This window comes from Balaenoptera borealis, assembly GCF_965194805.1.
Source record: "Balaenoptera borealis genome assembly, chromosome: 10".
NCBI lineage: Eukaryota > Metazoa > Chordata > Mammalia > Artiodactyla > Balaenopteridae > Balaenoptera > Balaenoptera borealis.
In genome coordinates this window covers 98,974,357-98,993,202 of record NC_138874.1, presented here as the reverse complement: position 1 = coordinate 98,993,202, position 18,846 = coordinate 98,974,357, and the positions used below count along the sequence as shown (strand labels likewise).

At 39.6% G+C, this 18,846-nt stretch overlaps 1 protein-coding gene across 5 annotated transcripts in view; it reads right to left on the bottom strand.

Moving 5' to 3' along the window:
* Positions 1-18,589, bottom strand: part of ADD3 (adducin 3) — a 122,557-nt gene extending 103,968 nt beyond the window's left edge. For 2 of the 5 annotated variants that reach the window (XR_014249253.1, XM_082408299.1), the window contains exon 1: positions 16,321-16,603. The gene's annotated coding sequence lies outside the window, so the exon portion shown is untranslated. Of the gene's footprint in view, positions 1-15,929; positions 15,950-16,320; positions 16,640-18,456 lie in introns of those variants that run through there. The other 3 variants (XM_082408300.1, XM_082408304.1, XM_082408303.1) reach the window with 3 other exon arrangements.
* Between the last annotated feature and the right edge of the window lie 257 nt (positions 18,590-18,846).

Below are 18,846 nucleotides of genomic sequence, written 5' to 3'. Positions count from 1 at the left end.
GATTGAATGTCAATCTTTGCTGCATAATACAGACCTGTATAGAGGGTTTCAAATTACAATCTTGATTAGGAACAGGAATAACAGATTTTGTATCACCCAAAATCTTGATCTTAATATTTCTGATCCAGGAATATAGGAGGGGGAATGGGAAGTTATTGTTGAATCGGTATAAAATTTCAGTGTTACAAGATGAAAACAGTTCTGGAAACTGATGTTGGTGATGTTTACCCAACATTATGAATGTATTTAATACCACTGAACTGTACACTTAAAAATGGCTAAAATGGTAAATTTTATATTATGTGTATTTTAGCACAATAAAAAGTATTGGCAGACACCCAGGACTCCAAGATGGCATCAGTTGCACCAGTGAAGAAGAAACTCATGGATGTTAAAATAGGGGAGCTGCCAAGTTGGATACTGAGGCAGGATTTTGCCCCTAAGGGCATTGCCGGAGTGTTCCAAAGAGGTTACCAGTGGTATGACAACAGGTATGTCAACGTGAAGAAAGGAAACACTGCTGGGGTTTCTACAGTACTGGCAGCTTAGGTGCTTTTCAACTACTGCCTTTCTTAGAAGGAACTCAAACATGAGCAGCTCTGCAAATACCACTGAAGAAGGCCCAGTGCAGAGGACACACGGTGCTTTCCTGACCATGACCTTTGCCCGACACTCCTCCTTGAGGAACCTGATCACTGCTGAATCTTTTCATATGTTAATTGAAAACAATGACCAATAAAAGATAACCAGTGCAAAAATTTAAAAATACATTGGAAAACTTTTTAAAAGGACCTTTCCACACATAGCACAAATATGAAACTATTATTTACAGTATCTCCATAGGAATGACATTCTATTAAATACCATCGAAAGAAGAAAAGAAACCAAGTCAGGTAATCCCAAGGCTTGGGAGAAAATCTTATGACTTGGTGGACAGCCAAAGGCAGAGTCAACAAAATAATGCCAAGCACTAAAAAACGAAAAGTAAAGTTTTAGAAGCAGTCCAGTCCAGCTGGCATATCAGGGTAGATGCACAAAGATGGGAAAGGCTGACCATTCTTTTTCTTAGGTACTAGAGAATGTTTTTGCATGGGAGCACTTCTCAGCTGGAATTTGCTTTGTTAGCATGTATCACTTCATAAAAGTTACTTGTCATTGCCTAGGGTAAAATATGAGTGAAAGATGATTACAATTACCACCTCCCACTTTCCATACCTTTGCCTTAAGTGGAGGGGAAGCTAGGAAAGCACACTCTTTAATAAAAAGAGACAATGAATCTAGAAACCACACCTATGAGAAGAACAGGGCTGGCTATTTCCCCAGGTTGTTTTGAGCCTAAAGCTATATTTCTTTTGCAGCAATTCAACCACCAGGTGTAGGCAGGCAAAGCATTGATTCAGGAATTTAAAAATAAAGAATGAAAAATATCTCTTGAATAATATACAAGGAAGAAAGAAAGTGTAGTAGTTCAGGGATGGAGTGACAACTTACTTTCACTTTATACTCTTTTGTGCCTTTTGGATTTTGTTTCATGTCCTCATATTTCATACTCAAAAGTTAATTTCAAATATTTTTAAATGAAATTGATTTCGTAAAAATGTGACCCAAATAGTAAGTTTACCTTAGAAATCAAGTTAATAAAATCATTCTTGCTTTAAAAACAAATCAGCGAGTGCTCTTGTTTCTGATTTTTAAACTCTCATTATATTGTAATGTCCATAAAATATTTTTTAATTTTATTGAGTTGTTTTTGAATAGGTTATTTTAAACATTACTTAATACTTAGAATTTTTAAGCACGAAAGCAAGTTTTATACTGCAATATTTTAGAAGTCAGTTCTGTCAAATCTGCTATCTTCTTTCAGCCATTTATAAAAGCACTGTGTCCTAATATAACACTCTCTTTGTAAATGTTTTATTAATGGGAATTACAAACAAACAAAAATGGCCCATCATGCCTGTAAATAAGCGATGAGAAACATCAGAGGAGCCAAATCGTATATTAGTTGTTTCATTAAACAAATGTGCAAAAAAGTCTTATTGGATTGGATTCTCCACTAAATTTACACAGAAAAAAACAAATGACTTTGCACGTACTTCTTTTGACATTTCTAATTGCTTCTTACAGGTGCTTACCATGTGTTACTTTAGAATTTACAAGATAAACCACTAAATGTAATAAAGGGGAAACTTCAAGATGGCACAATGACTTCCTGTAATGACAGCGTACAATACTTAATATTGCAATGCCCAATACTACCTTCAGTTCTTTTTTATTATTCCACTACACAAAAGTTTAAAACGAAACACAAAAGCACAGCATAGGGAGGCAGTTTCATTTGGAAACAAAAATACTATTCTTTTGCCAAAATGATGACTATTCAACCATTTCCAAATGCACAAATGAAAACATATCCAAAGATTGGAAAATTGAGTAATAGCTGACAAGCAGTAAAAATTAAAGAAGATTACGAAATAGTCACATTTCTAAAGTCTTTTATGTATAGTAAGGAAAAGATACATTCAAGACTTGCTGAATCCACCTAATTTCTAGTTTTACAGGTGCATCTTGCCTCTGTCATAAATCAGAGTATTCGAAATGGAGTAAAACACAATATTTAAATTTCTATCCCTGGTGATCAAATGTTCTCTCAACATCTGAACTGTTCAGCAAGTTGTATGGATTTCTGTCTCCAAAATGTCCCATTCCTCCCTTTCTAACCTCAAAGCCATTGCCTCAGTTCATTTGCTTATCTCTCAATGCTTCCTAACTTGCCTCTCTGCCAACACTCTATCACCACATTCTTCACAACAACAAATCTCAGACACATCTGATTATGCCTCTCTTTAGCTAAAATAAGTGCCACAGAATAAAACCTAAATTTCTTAAAATAGCACCCAAGGCCTTCATGATCTGGTGCTATCAACCTTACCTTCCTGTTTTCTCTCCCACCACATCCATCCACAGATCCACATGCCTTTGCATAGCCTATTATTTTGGTCAGTAATTTACTCTCCTCTTCAACATTTAAGAGATCCTCTAAAGCTCAACTCAAATTCCATCCTCCTCCATGAATTATTTCTTCCCATTGGAATAAACATTTCCCTTTTCTGTGCCCACCTGCACTTCCTTTAAACTGTTGCTATAGCATTGCTCTCAGGTTGGTGCTGGAGTCAGTTACATAAGTGTCTCTTTTTCCCACTATGGTTCCGGTCTGGTTCTCTCATATGCTTCCCTTAAAATGCTGAAAACATATCAAGCCACTCAAATAATATGGACCTCTGTTCTCCAGATGTTTTTATTCTAATAAAGGAATATATGAATATATGTATATTCATAATAAAATTAGGGGGTAAATTTTATGGTATGTGAATTATGTCTTAATAAAAAAATAACATTAGGGTAAGTGGTACATAAAAGTTAAAGACAATCCTTTCCTGTACTTCCTCAACAGGCAACTCTTTGATGGTAATAATGTTTTTAAGAAGGTAAATATCATCTTGGGTTGTCGAAAAAAATTGCTGGGAATTGAGTTCTCCATATTTTTTAATTACAGGCATGCAGAAAAAAATTAAGCCATCTTTAATGACTTAAGACCTAATAAACTTATTTATAAACTGGTTCCTGCTCTCTGAAACCCATAGAAATGATAATAATAGAGCCTTCTTTTGCTTATCTAGGTCATCTCCATGAAATTGGGTATTTAAAAACATTTAGATTCACCCATGACTTGCCACCAATAGGATCACAAACTGCTTCCTGATTTCTACCTGAATGATATAAGTATCTTAACTCTGCCTCTTTAAGCAAACCAAGCTAAACCAAGTTTAGTGTGGTAATTCTTGCTTCATCAACTTTCTACTGGGAAAACAGTTTGATTTTAGAAATAAGATCCATGTAAGTTGTTTCAGTTGTTCTTGTGTACATATGGGTGTGCACATATACTTTTTTTCCTGGTATCTTCCTCTAAAAATTGAGATATAATTCACACACCATAAAATTCACTTTTAAACTTACAATTCAGTGGTTTTTAGTATATTCACAATGTTGTGCAACCATCAACATTATCTAGTCCTAGAACTTTTTCATCACCCCAAAGGGAAACCCAGTACACATTAAGCAGACACTCCCTATTTCCCTTATCCCCTGCCCCTGGCAACCACTAATCAATCTGCTTTCAGTCACTATGGATATGCCTATTCTGTGCATTTCACACAACTGGAACCATACAATATGTGGCGTTTTGTGTCTTGCTTCTTTCACTTAGCATAATGTTTTCAAGGTTCAACCACGTAGTAAAATGTATCAGCATTTCACTCCTTTTTATGATTGAATAATATTCCATTGCATGGATATACCACATTTATTTACCCATTAATCAGCTGATAGACATTTAGGTCGTTTCCACTTTTTGGCTATTATGAATAATGCTGCCATGAACAGTGGTGTACAAGTTTTTGTGTGAACATGTTTTCACTTCTCTTGAGTGTATAATGTAGGAATAGAATTGCTGGGTCATAATGGAAACTATCAATATGTTACTACTTTTAACCATTAAACCACATTAACTTTTGGAGGATCAGTCAAACTGTTCCATTTTACATTCACATACACATTTTTAAGGGCAGTAACAACACTTTTTGTTTTCACATTTTGCTTAAAAGTAAATTGTTCTGTCCCTAGAGGAAAAGATTTCCTTTGGGACTAAGTGTCCTTAGAAGTCAAAGTAAATTCTAGATTTTACAAGACAGATTAAACCCCTCCAAAGAATAAAGATGTATACAGCAATACATCAAACCCTTACTACAGCAAAGTTTATTCTAGTCATCAAAGGCATTAAATATGCAAATATTTTTAAATGAAAGAGGAAAATAATGACAACTCCCAATTTTATACAGTCAGCCAATAACTATGCACTGATCTCCACTCACAGAAACATCTACTCCAACATCACTCATAGACATTTCAAACTTAATATGTCTCATGGGACTTCCCCAGTGGTCCAGTGGTTACAAATCCGTCCTGTTATGCAGGGGACACCAGTTCGATCCTTGGTCGGGGAACTAAGATCCCACATGCCACGGGGCAACTAAGCCCGTGCACCACAACTACTGAGCCTGCGTGCCACAACAAAGAGCTCGCGTGCTACAACGATAGATCCTGCATGCCACAACTAAGACCCAACACAGCCAAAAGATAAATAAATAGTTTAAAAAAAAAAAAAGATAACAACAAAAAAAACTTAATATGTCTCAAACTGAACTTCTGTTCTCTCCTACTCCCCAAAACAGTTCCTCCTGAAAACTTTTGCCTACATCCCAAACCTTGGAGTCAAGTTTGACTTCTTCCACTCACCTATACCCAACATCCCAGTCAGTAAATTCTATTGATTCTATCATCCAGATACATTCCGAATCCACTCAAATCTCACCACCTCTATCAGATACAATCTTTCACCAAGATTACTGTACCACTATGGTCTAGTGTCAAAACACAGCCAAAACAATCCTTTTAAAACATAGGTCAGATCGTGTCCCACTTCTAAGGGTCATCCAGTGGCTTCCCAACACCAAGTACCACATGCTTGGTATTCCCTCTGCCTGCCATGATAGTCCCCTTGATATTACACAGTCATCTCAGTACTCGAGGGAGATTTGTTCCAGGACCCTGGCGATAGCAAAATCTGTGGCTACTCAAGTCCTTTACACAATATAAAATGGCCTAATATTTGCATATAACCTATGCACATCCTCCCATATACTTTAAACCATCTCTAGATCACTTATAATACCTAATCCAATGTAAATGGTATGTAAATAGTTATAAATACTATGTAAATAGGCTCTGGTACACAACAAATTCAAGTTTTGCTTTTCAGAACTTTCTGGAATTGTTTTTCCCAAATATTTTTGATTTGTGGTTGATTTAATCTGCAGATGCAGAAGCCACAGATACAGAATACCGACTGTACACGTTCTCTTACCTTCTTCAAGTCTTTGCATACATGTCACCTTCTTAGTGAGGACTTCACCTAGCCACTCTATTTAAATTTGCCATTGCCCACTAACACTCCCTTTATCTTCCTCCCCTGCTCTATATTTCTCCATAATATTTATATTAACAAAATATATACTTCACTTATTTATTTCTCTTTACCTCCAAGAATATAAACTCCATTAAGGCAGGAGGGTTTGTCTGTTTTGCTTACTGCTGTATTCGCAGCACTTAGAACAGGGCCTGGCACATAGTAAGTGCTCAATAAATATTTGTTGATTGAACAAATGAACAAGTGAAAGGAAGCATAAAGCTGCTCAGAAGAGCTAAAAAGAGGCCAGAGAAATATTTATGAGGAACTAATATACTAAACATAATAAAGTTGTGATGGGAATGGAAAGCACCATTTCTAGAAAAATATGCTACAATGTTTCTATAGTTGGCTTTAAGAAAAATTGCTATCCTTGCCTATTTCATTGTTTTCAAAAAGGGTCCATCCATTGTCTATTGCCAAGGGCCCTTAGCTTCTGAAGAACTGAAAAAAACTCTGGGAGTTGACAAGTTCCTAGAATGATGATGTCCTTTTCTAAACTGCCACATATACACGGAGCCAAGGACTTTCATGGTCTTGGCTTTCTATTAGATCTATTCCCAGGACCATCATATAGTACAATCATAGGTTTCTTGGCTACCTTCCAGCTAAAGCCACTAATTGGTAAACTCACCTTCCTTAGAACTACAATCACAGCATCTTCAAACTAAAATGTATCTTAAAATGATCTCAACCCCTTACGTATTTTATATATTTAAAAAACTACAGTGAAAAAGAAATACTGACTTGCTCAAAATAACTTGAATAGTTACACTAAGTATTTTTCAAATAGTAAGTGATAAATACTATTAAATCTAAGAGAATTCAGACACTTGGAACAAATTCTCTAAAATCCAAAACCAGACAATGTTATTTATAAAAGCTAAGTCGAAATTATACCTCATAGTATCAACAACTCTATCTATCCACACATTAAAGTTAAAAGTTATAACAGAACCATCAATGAAACTTTACTCTGGCATTCAGCAAACAGTAAATGATGGATAAATTTGGATTTTAAAAAAATGTACACCTCTTCCCCAAAGGAGGCTTTCCTTGTCCAGTGTTGGGAATGATGAGGATTTCTAAAGTCTTTTTCAAGTACCAACTTTCTTAAGCATTACTGGCTTCAAAATAGCAGTAGAAGGATGTTTCTATGAACCAATCATTTTCACATGGGGTTCAGAGAGAACATCTGTTAAAAGGTACATGATTTTCACCACACCTACCACTCTCTCCCCCTTCCCCTGCAATATTCTAACACACCTCCTAGGGAAGTGTGTCCTCAGCACTGTTTCTGATACGAGTATGTTGCAGCCTTCAAGTGCCTTACAGTGAGACGAGACTGAACCACGATTATAAACTATCTCCTGTCATGCTACACAAAAAGGATTACTATTTTCATGGACAGTAATTTCTTGCCAAAACCCTTTCCATGGTCTGCATCTAGTGAAATCCTACTGTGCCTTTAAAGGCCCACCCTTATTCCTCTTTCCTGGGGACCTTTTTCTGACCATTCCATCCATGGTGCTCTTTTCTTGACCAGATGACCTACGGCATTTGTCATCTGTACCTGTCATTTAGCATTCATCACACACTGGCAAGTAACATCTTTTGTATAGTCGTCTTAGTTGTTGCTGGCTTCTTTTACATTTGACTAGATAGAGTCAGAATCCCAAAGAGTTACATAATTGATATTCCTATGGGGATTTTCTGGACAATAACACTTTATGCTCTTACATGTGAAGGGAAAGAGTCAGAAGTCCCAAAAGAGTAACTGGGTTTTACAATACACAGCACAACCATCACTGAACTATAATTTTAAAAGCTTTGGGTTATACCAAAATAATGATTCCCAACCTTTTAAAGTAATAAGGATGCCTTTTAAGATCAAAATATGTTTTAAAACACCAAAAACATATTCAATATTAGTCAGGTGTTAAATTTCTTTTAACTGAGAATACATGCATTCAAAAGTATAAGTACACAATGTGAGGTATGGTACTCATTTGGTCTACAGAGCATACTTGATGCGCACAAGTTGAGGTTCCTCCAGGACCAGACTAGCACATGGTTGAACGTTATTGTGCTGTGGACATGGAATATTACTGCCACATCAAAAAGTACTACTACCTAAAAGTATTTAGGAGCAAGCAAAATATAGAAAGACTAACAAATCCCTACCTACCCCCAACTCTGCTCCTCCCCGCAAATCCAGCATAAAATCCTTCAGTAACTTAACCCTTCCTCCCAAGAAGTAGCAGACTTTAAGCAATGTGAAACAATTCAATGTTTCAATAATAAACTTTTCTTGTGGTTTTAAGTTAATAAATAATATAGCAAAAGGAAAAAGAACATTATAGACAAACCAAATAGCAAATATTGAAAGTCCATCTCTCATATATTTCCTGATTCTAGTGAAATCTCAATCCCATTTACCCATTTCATCACCCTCTTAAAACAAACAAACAAAAACCACCAATATTTTCCAGCAGAGGTAGAAATATCATTCTAACCTCAGTTCAAGTCCTTTGTGCAGTCACCAACAAGAATGAGCTTAAATAAATAGCAGTAGAGCACAGCGTTTAAAGGAATTAGCCCTGGGCTCAAGTCTTGGCTCTGTCACTTATTAACTGTATGATCTTGGGCAAGTTACTTAACTAAACTTCAGGTAATTTATGTAAAGTGCTTAACATGATCCTTGGCAGGTTTAAGGGCTGAGAAAAGTGGTTACTGATTAATTAAGTAATTATATATAATAGATATATAACAAAGATATTCTTCTTATCATAACAAAGTTTCCTTTCAATTCCTTCTTGTCTGGCTCTGACGGGTCTATTCCAGGTATCATAAACCTCCACTCTTGACCTATAACTGGTTCTACAACCTCCAATTCTACCCATGGCTACTACCATAAGCAGTTTCTGGAAGTTAGGGAAAACATAACAAAAAACAAAACAGGAGGCCACTTGAGTAAGCCAAAACAACAACAAAATCCACTTTGAAACAGTGAATTCACTCAAGTAGGAATCACTGCCTTAGAACCTGAGACAAAGAAAAAGGCAAAAGAAAAAAACAAACCAAATTATTCAAATACTTTTAAAACCCTTACCTCCAGTTAAACAAATGATTGACAATTTGAACCCCAAACAAATTTTAAACAACATTATTATTGTCTGCAGGACCATCAATAACCAGCACTACTAATGAAACATGCCTCATTAAAATACCTTTCTCTAACACTTCTAATTTAACAATGATTTAACCATTGCTAGACTATTTTTTAACATTAAGTCTCAACAATTTCTTCAAGTTTCTCCTTTCCCATGCATTCCAACAAGGAGTGAATTAGTTCTTCATCATGTGGTTAGGCCTCCTGCTGGGAAGCATAATTAAAATTAAGCAAGCAACAATTCCACTTGGTGCTAAGATCCTGTCAAATCCTTCGATGAAGTTGAGTCTGGTTTCTCCAGGAGCCAGCTGAAAGTTCTGCAACAAAAACTTGGGGCTGCTCAACTCGATGCTGGCCATTCAGTAGATGGCACTCTTTCCTTTGGGCCCAAATTACAAAAGCACCAAGAAGCATGTTCTGTGACATTCAGGTGTGATACAAAACAGGGATTCCCTCTTCAAAGCACTTAACTGGTCGTCACAATCCCTCCAGAAACCCATTCATCAAAAGCTGATGGTCCAACCAGACACTTTTAAAGAGCCCAAGGAAGTTCAGATTATAAAACATCAAATACAATATAAAATCACCTAACTCAAGTGATTACCAAGTAATCAGCTTCTCAGAGCCTTTTCTATGTCAAGCAGATACACCTTTTATTCAGGCATAAAATTTTCCTTTCCTATTACATTCTGCTACAGAGGCGACAGTCTTTCAGTGGCTAGTGACCAAATCTTGTCTATTAAATATCTCATTAAGGTATTTAACGACAGCAAAGTGTTCAGAGAACTATGATTTTGTCATTATCAACGTTCACTAAGACCAATGAAAGATATATTACTTTTGTATTACTTTCAACATTTTTGGTTGAAAAAATTCATGTAATCTTTGATACCCACTTAAAAAGAACCAAACATCCTAATATAAAATTACTGTACATCTAGTTTTGCCAAAAAAAGGGGTTTAAATAATATGGATTTCTGATTCATTAATGATATGTCTTTTACTTTAATACATAATGGCTCCCAACTATTACATGACAAGTAAGGTTTCTTACACTTCTGTTTCAGAGATTTTTTTTTTTTTTAATTTAAAAAGCAGACAGTTGTGGAGAGAGATGGAAGGAAATTCTTTTTAGTGCAACCTCCAGGTGAAAGCCAAACTTTTCAGCAGTCACACAGGAATCACCTTAAAAATTCCACCTTTCTCTAGGAGAGAGAAAACTCAGTCCTAGCAATAAAAGTCAAAGGAGAAAGGCAAGGTAAAAGGAACATTGTTTTAAAATTAAAAAAAGAAAAAAAAGCATTGGGAGTAGGGACAAGAAATAAGAAAAATATATCGATTTCATTGCCAATCTCTTTCGCCTGTCCACTCTCGCCCTATGCACTTAAGCCCATTCACAACTCCACTTGAGCTCTATCACCCTTCCCCAACCACTTCCTTAGATATTAAAAGGCTGACCTTACAGAATCTTTTTCTTATGTACTAATAAGACAAATGAGATTAGAAGTAACAACGCAGCTTACAGTTGCTGGCTCTAATTTCTGTAGGATTAAAAGTAGAGTGTTCTTAAAGAAGAGTCCCTGGGGAGGCCTTGATCCCAAAATATACTTCTTTAGACATACCAAATAAGCCTAACTACCTTCTCCATGAGGATACTGAGTAAACCTATCTTTTTGCTATGGCATTTAGTCATTCCAGCAGATCAAAAGATGACAGGATAAGAATATTGTATGGAAAGGGGAAAAGGAAATGCTGTCCTTGCACAGGATGAGCTGAGCCATTGTGGAAGAACTTCACAGAAACATTGCTGATGGTGACAAATTAAAGGCATATACTAAGTCCCCAAGACACTGATAAAACTCAGCACTTCTCCAACCTGACTGCTTTCTACATTGTTGGAATTCCAGCTCCCCTAGCAGGCAAACAACAATAGCCATGAGAGCTGAATTAAACAGGCTCCTGAACTCACACATGCACTGTCCTTTCCTCTTCCATCCAAAGTAAGCACTTCCTTGGTGGGGGAGTGAAAAATTACAAGAACAAATTCAAAGGGGTATAAGAGCTAGCAAAAAGAATAAAGTAACAATTTCATGTATGTTACTTAGAATTAAGTTTTCATATTACTTGCCTTAATGCACATTGTGAGCAACAAATTTTTTAAATTGTTTTATTAATATATACGGTGTGCTTCTTGAGACATTGCTTTTAAGAACATATGTTGTTGTTATTGCCCTTAAGTTTATAAAAAGTGTTTTTACCCCCTGGCTGGCTGGTTGTGGGAAATTTTTTATCTTATGGAAGTCAGTATGCCTATGGCAGAAAAAGTGAGCTGCATAACCCAAGGTTCAAACTGTAGTCTTGTTTGAGGAGGTAGCAATCTTAAATGCTAGTTAATGTACTGCTATACACCAATATCCTTAGGCCCAGTTTCAGGCAATTTAAAACAAGAGGTTTCAAAGTTCATCTTATATCAGGGTGCCTTACCATTTCCAATTAAGCTTTAACTAAAGCCAACTTTTAAAACAAGTAATTGTAAAGTATATGGTGGTGAAACAGATCAGCTTGACATCAGGTAAAAAGCTCAAGTTAGATCTAACCTCATTATAAAGATATAACTATATGTCAAAGTCTAAACATCTTTCATAATAACATTTCAGCTATGGCATAGTTAAAAACTAGTCTATACAATCTTCCTAAGAAGGAAATTTACAAAAACAAAAAGCCTTTTAATATCAGGGATGGGTTTCATCCATTTTATACCTTTTGGTGATCATGCAACTACTTTTTGAGCTATGCTAGACAACTCTGAAAGCCACATTCATTCTTTAAGGTTTCTAGGATACTCTTTATTAAATTGTGCCTTCAGTGTAGTAAGTCATGTCCTAGAAACCTAAAAGAGATTATTAACGCAGCTTTTCAAAGATACCCAACAAAGAATAGTTTAAAGAAACAAGAGACTGATTCTCATTATCTATGCTATCATCTAAGACTTTAGGGTAAGTTAAACAGTACTTTCTTGACATTCAAGTATGTTTTCAACTGTGCAATTAACTTACTTTTGAACTTGATTTTGCGACTAGTCCACATATAACAGATCAACATTAAAATACACATGAAATAAACAAAAAACGCACACACCTTTTCTTCTCCAACACTTTCAGTTAATTTTCAGTTAAAGTTGCTGTTCTATGCATGCTGTTGGTATTCAAATATTCACTGCATGAATGCCAAGTGAATCATTTCTAACTAACCTGAAAGGAAGGGCATACCCCAAGTAGTATGGTTACACTCATGTGTGTCCATAACTAGCTACTGCTAGAAGAAAAAAATAAATTCATCTAACTATTATACATAAGGGATATACAAGGGATAACAGACTTTTTTCTTTCAAGCCATAGTCAATGAAAGGCTGATAACATATAATTTAGAGAAGATTCTTAATATACACAACCCATTGCAGTAAAAATTTGAGATTGTCTTGGCTTTCAGCCAAGAAAATTTAGTCACTAGCAGGACCTGAAACACCTCGTAACAATCGCATCTAGAAATACTGGGGCATGGACCCCAAGATCAAATGACAAAGCATTAACATAGAAGACATGAAATAAAGTATCAGGGCACCCATTTTGAATCTCAGTGACAAGACACAGTCTATGACTGCTCAATTAATTTCAAATAGGGTGTCTATGTTTAAAAGAAAGAATAGTACTCTTGATTAAACATTTAAAATGTTTTCTATTCAAACTCTACAAGTTTAATATTTCCAAAGGAATCTGAAACAGCAGTGAATTTTAATTATAGCAAAAACATATTAGCATTTTCAGTATGAGAAACAGATTAGTGACCTGTGTCTTCAGTACCGTTTGAGCTTTCTTAATTCAACGTATGCTTGTTTTTAAACATTTTTTCCTAATATTACCTTTCACTAACTTGCCAACAAAGGACATATTAGCTCTCTACAATATTCTAAACATTATGTAAAACAGCTACTAATTTAGGTTATAATTAATTTGCCTGATGTATCCACTACACTGGTGAAGCAGCAACACACAGTTCCTTGAGGAATGTGAATGACAAAGTAAAAGCCACAAGTGACATCTTTCCATGTAAGGCTAATTTTAAGAGGCAACTCAGGTGGAATTTCGAACAAACTTAAGTTAAAATTCACCTCAGGTTAATATGTGGTGTTGGTAATCAGAAGATGAGGCCTACTGATTTAGTGCAGAACCAGAATCCCTCCAAGGGCCCTGCTGGACCATCTGGAGCCCTACACATCTGGCAAGCTTGAAAAACAAAAAAGACTTTAATCTTTAGTAATTAAAAAGATAACATACTACAGCCCAAATTCTAGCATCCTAGCTAAACATATGTTGTGTGAAAAGAGAATCCTCTTCCAAAGTCAAAAGGTGATTCTACTTTTAACGCAGATTACCACCATTCACATTTAAACACAACTTGGTGGTACTAACACAGGAGGGTGTTACTAAACAAGGCATATGCACACCTGTAGTCTTGGAGATACTGTGAAGGTACTTCATTGATTTGCTAGAATTACCACAAGTGTAATAGCAGCAGGGGCTACTAGTTATGCGGGCTCACTCTCAAGCCAGGCTCTGGGTTCAGAACCAGCCCGTCTGTGCCTAGTAGCTGTACAAAATACTTAACCTCTCTATGTCTGTTTAGGCACTGGGTTGTCATGAGGATCAAGTAAATTAAATCATATAAAACTGTGCCTGGCACAGAGGTAGAGCAAATAAATATTGGCTGTTACAAATATCTGCTGAGTCTTCACTTGCTGGGTTGCAGGATATAGCCACCTTCAAAAAAAATGTCATCTTATACTGACGATGATAAACACATAAAACACTGAGTACCAGACTATATTCTAAGCACTTCACATATAACAACTCAGTTAAGATTCTGATATTATCATTCCCCAACATTTTACAAACCCAATTTGTTCAGAGTTGGGTTTTTATGCTTTTATGTGACTTCTTCCTTCAACAGAAATGCTTCTTTTACTCTGATGACATACATAAGTGCTGCCCTGTACTGCTAACCAACTACTCTGAGATACGAGAGATTAAACAGCTAACAACCTGTATAGGCTTGAGTGTGACAAAAACACTGAGACACGACAGACCTACTTCAGGAGGCCTCACAACCCCAGAGGTTGGGCCCCACCCTGTATTTAGGTTTTAGGATTGTGTATAGGAGGTTGGCTGATGCTGTGTCCTCTTAGTCTCAAAAGATGTTCTGGTTTTACCAAGACCAAATCCACACTTCAAACATCATTGAGCAGAACCCACATTCATCCCAGTGTAACATTATTGAAAAAGGGGGTTAGAAATAGCAAAGTGTACAGTATAATTTTCTCATTCATTTTCGGAATGTAAAACTTATGTTCTGAAAATACAATCTTTCTATTATGCAAAACAGTTCCTAGATGTCATATGATCACCTATGTCATATGTCAAATGTTTACCAACAAACATTTTCTTCTATCATACCTGTAAAAAGCTGCAACATATTGAATGCCTCATACCCAACTACCTCAAGAACTCTTAAATTATGTTTAACATTCGAAACAGATACACCAATTTTTTTCCTTAAAAGCAACTAATACCAACATGCCAACATTTGCGGTCAATTTAAAGAGTTTTAAGAGCACAGACTGAATTCTTTGGAAAAATGAACACTTAAATATAGCAAAAGTGGCCATTTTTTTTTCTGGTCTTCCCTCTGCAAAGTTAATCTGCTCAATATAAGCAGAGGAAAATGAGTGAGTTACAGTGTAATTACAATGCAATGGAGACTCAGATATAAAAACTTTATACATAGTTATAAAGTAACTTAACCCTATAAATGAATAGGTCCCATATCTTAATTACACATTTTTAAAAAGAGTCAAGCATCTTATTTAAAAACGACAAATTACGTTGTGTTCTTAGTTTACTCTCTTTAACAGTCTCATTAGAAGTCTTCTAAAGTCAAAATTAGGATGTACCCGGTATGATGCAGTTGCACTCCATTCCAAGAAAATCAACCATTTCATACTGCTAAATCTAACATGTTGTACAATTTAACATAAACGTGCCTGCACGTTTATGTAGCTGATTCCTACCCCTCCCCAAACCTTATCAACTCCTTCACCAAACTTGCATATAATCCTCACTCAAAGCCTCTTGGTTGAGTTAAATTCCATTTCTCGCCATACCTTTCTAGCAGGTCAACTGCAACAGCACATGTGCCAAAGAAATGAGTGGTTTTACTCACGCTCCCATTTTAAACGGGCACCTACTTGCAATTAAATCTCTGCAACAAAAAAGTTTACCTGAGGCCATTCCTGCCATTCTAATAGAGGCCTAGCTTATTCTACCTGTCTCTGTGGTCTTGCCTCAGCTATAATAGCATACCCCCAAAGAGGCTGGACACCAGCAAAGCGGACCTGCTGCCAACTCTGCCTGTCACCCCGGGCAGGAAGCGCAACCTAACATGTATACGTTTGTAAGGGTGGGGTGGGTGTGGGTCGGGGGGGATGGGAACGCAAATTACAGGAGAAAGGTTTGGTTGAATACTTTCAACTTGTAACATAAGTTGTTTAAATGAGGAAAACAAAACTAACCAACACTCCCTCCCTTACCTCCACCCTTTCCAAGCGCGGGAACCTACCACCTTCCTGGAGCGCACCTTCAGTGCTTAAAGTACCCCGGGCCACCGACGCTTCAGCCAGCTCTTGATTTTTAGAACTCCCCGTCCTCCGGGAGAAACCAGAGGACGCCCGAAAGACTCGGGCCCACCCCCGGCGTCCCGAGATCCTCCCCTGCAGGTCCACCCTCTTCGAACCAGCCCGAGGCTCCCATTCCAGTCCCGGAGGAAGAGGGGTCCACCTGAGGCCGCAGGGGCAGCCAATAGGCAGTCCCCTCCACCCCGCGAGCCGTTGCGTTCCCCACCCCCGCGCGACCCCCTGGAAGGGTTCCCGCAGCCCAGCCCGCGCGGGCGCCCGCCGTCCCCGCCGGGAGGACCGGCGGGAAGGCCGCGCCTTCTCTCCCCTCAGGATTACCTCGCAGCGCGAAGCCGGCTTTGTGCTTCCCTCCCTCCTTCTCCGCGGCCGCCGGGGCTGCAGCCGCCGCGCGATCCTCCACCGCCGCCTCTTAAGCGCCGCACGGCTCCAGAGGGGAGGGCAGAAGGGGAGGGGGCGTGAGAAGGGAGGGACCTGGGCGCCGAGCCCTGTGTAGCAGGAAGCGGCGACACCTGGGTCGCTCTGCCTCTAGCTCTCGCTCTCTGTTTTTAAAAAATATAATTTAAACCCCCCTTCTTTCCCCTCCCGCCCAGCGGCCCCGCGACCGTTACCGGCAGGCGGCTGGCGCTCTGGCGGGACTGGCCGAGCGCCCACCGAGCGTCCCCTGGCCCCGCCCCTAAGGCCACGCCCTTAGGCCCCCAGGCTCCCCCTGGCTCCACCCCCACAGGCCGGCCCCTCGCAGCCCCCGAACGCTCATGGCCCCGCCCCTCGGAATCACAGGATGTTCCTGGCCCCGCCTCATCAAGGCCCCGCCCCGCGCGGCCCCTCGCGCCCTCTCGCGCCCCTCCAAAGCTTTGGTCCCGCCCTCTGCGGCCCCCTCCCTACCTCCCCTCACCCTGTCTCTGAAGCCGCGGCCCCGGGCCCCTACTGGCCTGGCCTCTGGGAGGGCCTGGTGTGGGGCAGCTGCCTAGCATCTCTTCAACGTCCTCCCCGCTAGGCAGCTTCGATTAGCGGCGTCCCCTGAGGGTCGGAGGAGTAAACGACCCCGACGGAAACCAGACTACAAGCGGGAGGAGGGGAGCCTTGGAGATGCCGCCCTCCCTAACCTGAGCGAGCCACCCCCGCCCAGCTCCCGAGGCCGAGACACAGCTTTCCGAGTCAGCTTCAGCCGCCCACACCGGCTGCTGGGTCTTCAGCGGGAGGCCACTGCTAAGGTTCCACCTCCGCACGCCCCCCGTAGGAGGGGCCTGGGTATTCTCAGCACAGTTGCCTTTGGGGGCGCCTCTTTCCCCTGCTCACCTCCACTGAGAGGCCGGGCAAGAGCTCTCTCCATGAGCTCCACTTGCATCTGTCGAGGGTTTCCACCCCGACGTTGGCCCCTGGCCTTGAGACCTTATGAGAGCTGATCTCTTGGAGGTGAAAAGTCAAGGCACCGACAGCCTTCAAAATGAATTCGGGGCCGGGTAAACTTTGCACTCAGTGGCAGGGATGTGGATCCATCCACAGGTGACGCTGGGCCGCCCACCCCGGCCGCCCAGACACGACCTACTATAGAAATAGACCTCCCAGCAACGCTCACCTTTCTCTACCACCCACGACTTGCACATCCCTCCCGCATACATGTCCTCCACAGTCACGAATCCACTACCAAGCACACCCTCCGAGCGGCATTCCGGTTATTCATGGTCCCTTGGGTCAACCCCACCCTAACACACAGCAACAAACTTCATTCCCCACGCTTATCTCCCTGCGTTTCCAAGGTACTGGCGACAGTCCCCTTCATTTCCTTCCTCTTCTGCAGACTCTCTTCTTCCCCCTCAAATACTTCATGCCATCCCCCTCATCTTCATTCCCTCCCTCTTCCCTAAAAATGTGCTAATTAAAATGTAGTTTCCTCTTCCCACATACGAAGTGTGGGAAATGAATCTTGGCTTGGCACAAACTGTTATTCATTTATCCTCGTTTTCTCTCCCCACTGGACTAAAGCTACAGAAATTTTAGTCTACCACCATATCCCATATGCTCAAAATCTAACCATGCCTTATGGTTTTTAAATACCCCTAAAGGATCGTGGGTAAGGCTTCCTGGCTTTGGGAAGAAAATATTTAGAAAACGCTCGGCCTGTCATTTTATGTGGCGTTTTAAAATATCTGCAGTATTTGAGAGAGATATTGGGAGTGGCTAGATGTTTTCTTGCATTTAAAAAGCAAAAAATGAAAAAAGCTTGGCACGCATCAAGGTTAGCCTTTTTATGAATAGCCCCCCCAAAATGTGTTAGGGGTACATATCAGACAATAGTCTCCACTCTACAGGACATTTGCCAGTCACAAATCTAGACCCCCCTCAGAGGAAGACAAATTAACATAATCCATTTTAAGCATGTCTGATGAGCAATCCTTTCCATGATCACTCCCTTTCCCACAGTTTTTGGACAAAATGGATAAAAGATTTGCTTACCCACTGAGGATCCAAGGCTTTCTTGTGTCCAGGGTAGTAGACGTGTGTATCTTCTAGGTGTGGATTCTGCAGTGCTGCACGGAAACCCACTGCAGCCTCAGACCGGCGGTGGCGGCGGCAGCAGCAGCAGCGGCGGCGGCGGCAGCAGCAGCAGTGGCGGCAGCAGCTTCTCCCAGCACTGAGTAGTAAAGTGAGTGACTTTGGTAGAGACTCCACAATTACCATTAGGCACTTGCTTATGAGAGAGGAGGTGGAATCTTTCTTAAAGGAATGGGTTTTGTTTTTCCTCTCCACTATTGCTTCATAAAAGGCAGAAAGGGTGGAAGCAGAGAGTTTTTTTGGACTGAGTAAGGCAGTACAGCTGTAGGAGGTCAAGGTTAAAATTAACTG